The 10,237-nt window shown below is 40.3% G+C and overlaps 1 long non-coding RNA gene across 1 annotated transcript; it reads right to left on the bottom strand.

Annotated features, from left to right (window-relative positions):
* Positions 1-23: 23 nt before the first annotated feature.
* On the bottom strand, positions 24-6,734 carry LOC311042278. Its single transcript, XR_014600481.1, has 7 exons — positions 6,642-6,734; positions 2,992-3,041; positions 2,683-2,715; positions 2,037-2,051; positions 1,383-1,457; positions 1,089-1,113; positions 24-624 (listed from the first exon to the last, which is right to left on the bottom strand). It is a non-coding gene; the product is annotated as an uncharacterized lncRNA (long non-coding RNA).
* Between the last annotated feature and the right edge of the window lie 3,503 nt (positions 6,735-10,237).

Raw genomic sequence — 10,237 nt, 5'->3', positions numbered from 1 at the left:
AAACACACCCGAAGGATAATAAAGAATGTTTATAATTATAGCATTTATTCAGATTTTGGATGTGCACACAGTTCTCTCCCTAAATTGAAATGGTTGTCATGTAGGCTATAACCTATATAACCTATATATGGTATGAAAACGAACAGCATCAACATCACATAGCCTACATTATCAATGGAAACACACCATGATAACACATGCATCAACATCACTAAAATGGCATGAATATGAATAATGACTTAACAAGTCATTGTCTAAGCTCCAACCTTGTTGTTTAAATACTGTTTGTTTATTTGGTGGATGATCTCCCATTCATTCCAGATTGGAACAAATGCAGAACAAATTGGTGAAAACAAATACATTTGAGCATTAAAAATAGCCAGCAAAGATTTTTTATTTTATGATGCATCGCAAGCATCTGGTGAGATGAAGCAATCTCACCTCAGATTACCCAAATACATTTTCTTGCCCAGGCCTGTACAGGTGTGATGTCAAAGCCCCCACCCACTGCACCATCACCCCACCCATCTGCATGTCATCTACTCCTCTTGGTAGAAACCGGTTTGTCAGACATCTGTGGCCCCTCGGCCATCTCAAATTTCACTGGTGTCATCCTCTCCTTTTCTACAATGGGAGGAGAAACCAAGTGAAAGAGAGATAGAGAGAAGAAAGTGAGTTAGCGCAAATCAGAACAGAGGATTGCACAAGGTAAAGAACAGAAAGAAATAACTAACACAAAAGAGTATTTAAGAGAGAGTAAAGGCAAATATACACTTTGTCGTACGACTTTGTCTTATTGTATGTAAGTTATTTAAGCAGAAAATCAGCTATTTCTGTGAGCGGTTGTACAGCAAAGTATAAATTAGCCTCAAGAGAGGTTGTGAGAGGAGGGGAGGAAAAGCCAATCTCAGTGTCACACACACACACACACACACACACACACACACACACACACACACGCACACGCACGCACACGCACACTCGCACACACACACACACACACACACACACACACACACACACACACACACACACACACACACACACACACACACGATTATTAATATTCTGGGAAGTAAGTCTCTTACTTGTTCCTATTGGCGCACTTGTTATCTGTGGAGACAAACCAGGAAGCGTTACCATGGTTACTCACCATTCAACACAGTTTAGTATCTCCCCCACATTTAGCTAATGCATTTGTTATGGCAGAGAAGCAGTGTGCCAGTCATAACATTATCACTCTGATCACAAAGCCTAGTTTTCAAAATCAGATATCTATATAAGAATGATGCAACAGATAGGTATTATGTAACACATTTTAATCGTGTGGCTGGTCGTCAAACAAATGAGAGGTCTGGCTGTGTGTGGTTTTTAATGCTTACAAAGTATAACACTGATTCCTCCAGCCACCAACAAGCCGGCACAGATCAGGCCTCCAATTCGCAGTCTATCATAGTCTGAGGATTGAGAAAAAGTTTTTAACAGAAAGTTGTATCCATTGTTAGCGAAGAGTTAGTGAAAACAAAAGTGTTTTGTAGATTGTCTATTTTGCTCTCAAGCAGACCTCACACAGAGCATCTGATGCATTTCTTTAAAGTAACATGAATGAATAGCTGATAGAAGTTTTTATGTCTGTCATCTGAAATGGTTTCATCATAGCCATAGATAGATAGATAGATAGATAGATAGATAGATAGATAGATAGATAGATAGATAGATAGATAGATAGATAGATAGATAGATACATAGATACATAGATACATAGATAGATAGTACATACGTACTTAGGTACATACATACATGCATACATACATGCATACATACATGCATACATACATACATACATACATACATACATACATACATACATACATACATACATACATACATACATACATACATACATACATACATACATACATACATACATACATACATACATACATACATACATACGCACGCACGCACGCATGCACGCACATACAGGTTTTTTATGGAACAGGATTTATCATGAACTATAATGGATGAGTACTTACTGTAAGTAAATTGACCTGAAGGGCGAACACAGATGATGGGGGTAGAGAGGAGAAGGAGTCATGTGACAAAATGGGGAAGAGAAACAAGAGAGGGAAGGGAAACAGATTAAGTATAAAGATAAATGCTCTTTGTTGAACCATAGAACGTGTTGTCACTTAAGCACCAGAACGCCACCTGGTTTAGTCTTTTTAAAGCATCTGTATTCAGACCTATAAGTCTTTTTATTTCTTGTTCTGATCATGAATAGGTTTAACATCAAATAATGAGTGTGTGAGACACAATGACAGACTCATCAGGACAATACACAAACCACACACTTCTTCAGACTGTAGAACAAGTCTGGACATCTCTTAGACAGTCTTAGTGGTGCTTAATTAAAATCAACAGTGTGCAGACATTTGTCTTCTGTTTTCAGTATTGCTTATCTTCTATGGGTCCGGCACTTGCATAGAAGCTAGTCTGTGACTACCATGACAACTTGAGAGAAACAAGTTATTCATTTTGAGCAATTACATGGTCGGGGTTATTGCTATGGAAACACAGTAGTCATTCAAAGTATCAGGCACATTGTATCCGGTGTCTCAACAAACCTGTCTTACAACAAATGCTTCTTTGACTTTGATTAAAAGAGAACTTTTATCTTACTTGCTTCAGTTTCAGCGAAGAAGCCAAACAGAACTGAAAGATAGAGAGGCAAGTGATACATGTTATTTCACTGAAGGGGCTGATCGTTTCTTTGCATCAGTGTCCCGAAGTAACAGTAACAAAACAGATTTTTATCTTTAGACATTTATTTTTTAAACATGTTGCAATGCTACTAGTATTTTTTCATGGCCTCCAGGTGTAATATTTTCAGCATAACTGATATACAGTGGTGAGTTGTACTAAAGAAAATGCCAAATTGCAGATATAAAACCTTGTCGTGATGCCAGTAATAATAACCAATGAATTTACCTGCCAGCACAGCCAATACAGAGAACTGTCCCATCTTCAGCACAACCTGTCTGAAGAGGAAGAGAGGTTTATGGGTGATTGATTTTAACATAACACTCAAGCAGATAAAGTCCTGTCCAGATGTTGTTTTAAATGCATACAGTCATCTCTGCATTACCACATGCCCTCTGTTTTTTTTTATATGAACTGAGCCTGCTTCCCATCTCTTGACCCTCTTATGTCACTTCTCTCAATTATCCATTTATCCAGACCTCTGTTTGATTGTGTACATTTTATAACTCTGCAATGCTGTTTTAGCCCTTTTATTTCTGTTCGTAATGCATTATTTGTTATGCCTCTTTTTTGTTTTTTTTGTTTTAATTTGGTTTTCCTTGTCTTTTGTCAGTCTTGTTCTTTATTCTGACCGTGTACAGCACTTTGGTGGAAATTTGGTCGTTGTGAATGTGCTTTATAAATAAAGTTTGAGTTGAGTTTGATCGTATTTGTCTCCTTTTCCTCATCCCTTTCCCTCCTTCATTCATTTAATCCCTCTCTTTTTTACTCTCTCCACTCCTGACATCCCTCTTCCCTCCCCCAAGTCCTCCTCTCACTGCCCCCCCCCACCCCTTCCTTCCTTTCCTCTGCTCCTCTCATCTGATCTCTCCCTCGCTCCTCCCATACAGAGGAGGAATGTTCCTGTGGTGTGAGGGAGGACAGTGTTTCATCAGCAGGGGTGCATTCAGGGTGTTTGGAGAATAAACAGTGGGTCGTTGTTTTGTTTATGGAGACAACGTTACTCTAGCCTCCCTTCAGATAGCCTGCAGACAAACCTTTCCATAAGTGATCCAATCTCGTACAGTGCATCTGTACGTATTTTTTATTTGCAATTATTTCATGCCACATTGATTAACCACTTTTAAACTGGTGTCCCTATATTGAGCATGGCATTATAAGTGAAAAGTTTCAAGACACTTCAACAATTAAAAAATGAGTGAATAATTATCTCACATCTACAATCATCGCAACACATTATAAGCTTGTAGATCGGCTATTTTTGCCATTCGTCATACAACCAAGTACTGTATATAGTGCTTAAGTGGCTATGATTAGGATATGATGCTTATGCTGCCTCTTAGACAACCTTATGAACAAAGAAATAAACAATTACATGACGTAATTCTATAAACTGACAGTTAAAATTGGGAATATACTGTATCTTCAAAATCTATAACATGCTGGTAGCTGCAGTTCCCTGAATTTGGGATTAACATAGTTTCTCAAGGCATGTACACCAATATACTGTATTACATGTATTCATGTGCATGAATAATGTGTTAATACAGAATGTACATTTACAAATGAATAGTGTCTCCCGTCGCTTCTTAGGCATTTTTTAAAAACTTTTATTTGTTTATTTGGACAGGACAGAGCATATGGACGTTACATGGACGTAAATACACCGGATTTAGCAAAGATGCTAATTTTCATCCGCAGTCCTCACACAAAACATACAACCAGAAAAAAACTCAAACATGATCACAAATGGTTGCAGCTTTGGTTTTCAAGCGACCATTTTTTCTGATTTAATTTAAAAGATGGAAATGTAGCACAATCCCTTATACGCAGAGGAAGGCTACACAACCCTGTACTGAGAGGACATTTTGACCAAAGTTGCTCTGGTACTGATTCCCCTTTCAGGCTTCCTTTTAATGAATTCACTTAGGGGGGCTGGCGTTTCGGTCTTTCGACCTTCCTCAGAGTGAGGAAGGTCGAAAGACCGAAACGCCAGTCAACACTTTACTTGCACTGCATCAATAAAAGGCTTAAATTGTCCGTGCTGCTCCAGGGTTCTTCTCTTATGCATCTATTGTCCCTACCCTTGTGACGCACCGGACGGGCCGTTTAAGGCTGAGGCGCAACAGTAGAATCCCTTTGAGACCATGTAGGGTCTTGTATATGACCCCAACCTGTTTGAATGCCTAATCTATACTCTGTCTCTGTAGTAAGTGTTGCATGCTGTCAACGTGTTTTGCGGTGGACTAAAAATTAAGCTTCAGGCTTCATTTATAATTTGTCACACAAAGTTACTTATATCAATTGAAAATACTGAACTTTTGTCAAGTGAAAGTGAAAATTATCCTTCATGCAAATAAAATGAACAAGCATGAAACCAGCATGTCAGACCCACAACTCAAACAACCTCCATGTAACCGCTAGCTGACCTTGGAGCAGCTTAGGACCTGCAGGGTTACAACAGCCAGCATGGTTTGGAGATCACATGCTTGTCTACTCTGGCCTGCTCTGCATCACTCTGGCTTCAACCAGTTTGTCTCTGCACATTGTCTTTTTTCTTTTAACTGTCTCTGATTGTAATCCAGCTGTTTGTAATAAAGAGGGGATTTACTTTGAAGGAATAGGTCCTTCCCTGGCATGTCTCTCAGATGCAGCTGAAAATACATGATACACTGAAACACTGTTCTGTAGAGAAGATACACATTGTACTGTATCTGTACTGTATTTAAAGTATGTCTAAATAGTCTTTCACATTATTTCTCCTTTATGGAGCTTTGTAACACGTCCAAAAAGACAAAAAAAAAGTCCTCTTCCCAAATTACTTAAGTCTTTGGTAAAAGAACATGAAGGTCATCATTGTTACCTTTGTGTGTGCGTGTGTGTGTGTGTGTGTGTGTGTGTGTGTGTGTGTGTGTGTGTGTGTGTGTGTGTGTGTGTGTGTGTGTGTGTGTGTGTGTGTGTGTGTGTGTGTGTGTGTGTGTGTGTGATTGACATCAGTCAATGTTTAACTTGTCAATGACAATTGGATGAGAGGGGGCACAATTGATGGAGAATATTCCAGTAATGTGAAACTGCCCATTTCCTTATCCACACTGATTTTGTCCCATCATACCACAATTCATAAAATTAGAATAAAACACAACAATTGTAGCTACGTCTCTTGGCAAAGTTAGTAACATGAGTTTTATCATTGTTCTTAACTATAGACATTTGCTTGATACATCATTATGCAGGTACCCATTTCCAACAACACAACTACTGCGTGGTTATTCAATTGAAAGTGCTACATGAATACATTTCAGTAGACTGAACATGGAACCTGCCTTAAAAGCAGGGCCATGTAGCTATGAGTGCATAATGACATCATTCAAGGTCAAAGATTGTACAGTATGTCCTTCACATCTCACGACTGTGCTTTTGAACCAATCAGCCATTGCCCTCTCCTATTAGCCTACCTTCATTTCACAAAATACAATAAAGAACTGCCACTTTTACTCTGGTCTTCAGGCACAATAATAGACACAAAATCTCTTTAGCAGAGACATGCAAAAAAATATGTCTGAAAACCAACGTGTTCCCTGCCCACATGGGCACTCCCTAAATACAAATACATAAAACTTAAAATAACACAAAAACATTTGAAAAGCAAGTTGGATTTCTACAGTAAATCTTCTAATACCCAATATGGTGGCATCACAACAAGCATAATAACGTATTTTCTCCATATAGCACATTATTTAAATGCCTATATGTGACAGGACTGATAGTTAACCACAATCCTGACAGACAGAAAAGTTGTAAATGAAAAAGGATAAGTAGTGTCCTCAGATTCTAGTCTTGCATGGAGGTAAAACCATCCCACCTTGCACAGTGCTTACCTGAGCTTTGGATGTAGGTGCTGAGGTGTGTGGATGAAAGAGAAAGAGTCCTGAGAAACTGTTGAGTTAAAATTATCTCTTTTAGACTTTTACCTGGATTGATATGATCTGTCCCTCCCCTCTGTTTTGGATGGAAACATGTGCGTGTTTGAGTGTGTGTATGTGTGTGCGTGCACACGCTCACAGGTTGGAGAGGGGATGTGTGCATACTGTAGGTAACCAGTGGCACTGTATGTTATTCCACAAACATTTCTATGTGTGTGTGTGCGGGTGCGTGCGTGTGTGTGTAAGCACATGCACCAGAGAGAGAGAAAATAGAGATATTAGATTTGTTTTCATTATAGCAACTACACATTACACACAATACTTCATGATTGCCTTTTAATGACTGACAGTTTAATTGTATATTTCCCTTTTTAAATGGATCTTTCAACCCTTCTGTAAGACTGAAAGATGTTGTGTTGTGTTGTGTTGTGTTGTGTTGTGTTGTGTTGTGTTGTGTTGTGTTGTGTTGTGTTGTGTGACTTAAAAACAAGGTCTTGTGGCAGGGATTTATTATAGAAAGTATGAAGACAAAAACTACAATGATAAAATGAGATTTAATGTTCTACCCCTGAAGGCTGGAGTCTGAACAGATACAGGAAATAAACATCTGATTATTAGAGAGAGAGAGAGAGAGAGAGAGAGAGAGACAGAGAGGGGGGGAGAGAGAGAGAGAGAGAGAGAGAGAGAGAGAGAGAGAGAGAGAGAGAGAGAGAGAGAGAGAGAGAGAGAGAGAGAGAGAGAGGGGGGGGGGAGAGAGAGAGAGAGAGAGACAGAGAGGGGGGGGGAGAGAGAGAGAGAGAGAGAGAGGGGGGGGAGAGAGAGAGAGAGAGAGAGAGAGACAGAGGGGGGGGGAGAGAGAGAGAGAGAGAGAGAGAGAGAGAGAGAGAGAGAGACAGACAGACAGACAGACAGACAGACAGACAGACAGACAGACAGACAGACAGACAGACAGACAGACATGAGGTAGAGTTAAACACTTCTGTGACTCCAATCTCTCTTTTCTGCCCTTCTCTGTCTGTCTCTCTGCTCATAGCTTCATCCTCTTCCATCCATCTCTCTTTTCTTCACTCATTTTGTATCCCCTCTTCTCTATTTGTCCCTCCAGGCATCTCTCTCTTGAACTCAAGAAGAGTAGTTAGTCTGATGGTTGACAGGCCTCTCTTTTCTGCTAAACCCAGGAAGGAGGGAGATGTTTTATTTATCTATCAGTATTACTTCTAAGTTGTGACCTTGGTTGAAAAGGGCTTCCTGATATCTAGAATTTTAGAAATGAACGCCTGCGTGCGTGTCTGCGTGCGTGCGTGCGCATGTGTGGACAATCTCCTTGCAATGTCGTGTTGATTAAAGGGGTAGTTCACACAAAAAAAGACTTATTTACTATCAATTACACATCACATGAAGCCTTGAATTCATGGAGATTCTTTGTTTTTTGTCCCATTCCTGGGCCAATTATTTGATGGAATGCGACAAAAACTAAAAGATTTCCATGAATTCAAGGCTTCATAGGGTGTGTAATTGATTGAACTACTCCTGTAAAGTACATGAATGTATCCGTTTGTGTAATTGTAAATCAGTACAAACACATGCTAATGTGTGATTTTGCGAGTGTATTTGCATACATCTGTATGTGTGTGCTTGCCTACGTGCATGCACTTGTGTGTGTGTGTGTGTGTGTGTGTGTGTGTGTGTGTGTGTGTGTGTGTGTGTGTGTGTGTGTGTGTGTGTGTGTGTGTGTGTGTGTGTGTGTGTGTGTGTGTGCGCGTATGATGAACCACCGAGGTAGTGTTGCTATCAGGGACTATTTATACCTTGCACAGTCACACAGCAACAGAGCAAAGACATGCACCGACCTCCAAATTAGTGCTAGAGATAGAGACAGAGAGAAAGAGACACACACATGGTTAAAGTGTGTGTGTGTGTGTGTGTGTGTGTGTGTGTGTGTGTGTGTGTGTGTGTGTGTGTGTGTGTGTGTGTGTGTGTGTGTGTGTGTGTGTGTGTGTGTGTGTGTGTGTGTGTGTGTGCGTGTGTGCGTGTGTGTGTGTGTGTGTGTGTGTGTGTGTGTGTGTGTGTGTGTGTGTGTGTGCGACAAGTGATAATACAGAGGCAACTGGTGATGACAGAAACACAAAGAAGTGAGACAATATGGAGTTGTAGACGTCGTTCAAGCCAAGGAGTGTTAGTGTGTGCTCTTGTCTTGAGCATGTCTATTGTTTGTGAGTTTGTTTCTGTCATGGAATTTGAGGGTCACATTGTTCTAATGGCGTGTGCCTTAGAACTGAGAGAGAGGCAGCACTTTCTACTCAACCACTTACACACAAATATATTCTAAATGATTTAAAAAATAGCCTATCTACAAGATCACAATGTGTCGCACCATGAGCCGCTGTGAGCTTGTAGAATTATTTTTACATTTTTTGATCTTCTTTCCCTGCCTTATGACATGACCAAAATTGGGATGCCAGGAAGACTTCTCAATCAAGGAGTTTTAACACATCAATTCACTGGAGGGCTCGTCCAAGGATGACCCAGACTAGAGAATTCCCAGAAACTTGTAGGCTCATGCTTGTTTAAATGAAAACATTGTCAAATCTGTAGCAGCACTCACATGACCCAGGCTCATTGCACAGTAACTGATCATTACTTGTTACTTGTTACTGCTCATGTTACACGTGGACCAACCAGCAGTATTCACATTCGAAACATTAAAGCATTTTTAGAAGCATTTAATACATATTCCAGTGGGCATCTGGATGTTTCAAATCCTGGCAGAGGTGGTTTGTCAGTAGAATATGGAGTCTGATCTGACTCCATAGTAGGAAGCTGGCAGGGGATTCTTGTCGCTGCACTAGTGATTCCTCCTAGTTTGGTGGGGAGGGAAACTGTGTAAGATAGCGTGAACCTCATGCTCTCCCGTCTCACTAACAGATGGAAATACATGGCTGGTGACGCCCATGTGTAGAGGAGTAGGCACGTGGCGTACACACCCTCCTCAGACCAACAGTAGGAGTTAGCAGCGACAGGGATTGGAATGATTGGATTAGGAGGAAGAAAATGGTGGCTGGTCGTCACTAGACAGGCATCCCAGAAAGTCAGTTTGTTGTACTGTTGTCCTGTTTTGTGATACAATAGGATTTTATACAAATGACAATCGTTAGAGACTGACGTTTATTTACATCTGGCTTCTAAAGTGCTTATTGGTTTTGGTCAGCTAAAATCCAAGCATAAATGCACCCACAGTAGTCCAGTCATCCAAACCAACTCAGGGGGAGATCAGAGCTGCTTTTTCGGGACTCTGAGTGTGGTGTGGTGTGGTGTGGTGTGGTGCGCAAATACAAAAGTTACTCAAACTTTCAGCAAAATAATACAAAGACATGCAGTCGGATCCAATATCTTTGTCCTATGGAAAAGGTGCTGTGTATCCTTTCAATTTATGAATCATAATTGTTTGGCCTGCTATAGCATTTGTCTTACTGATCTATAGAGTTGCAGTCAACAGGGTTAGTTTAGCCTAATTGCCATATTACGTTATTTGTATTGATTGACACCGTTTT

This window comes from Gymnoscopelus microlampas (assembly GCF_963454915.1).
Source record: "Gymnoscopelus microlampas genome assembly, chromosome: 3".
Taxonomy (NCBI): domain Eukaryota; kingdom Metazoa; phylum Chordata; class Actinopteri; order Myctophiformes; family Myctophidae; genus Gymnoscopelus; species Gymnoscopelus microlampas.
Note: the sequence above shows the minus strand (reverse complement) of the source record. Positions and strands in the feature narration are given on the sequence as shown.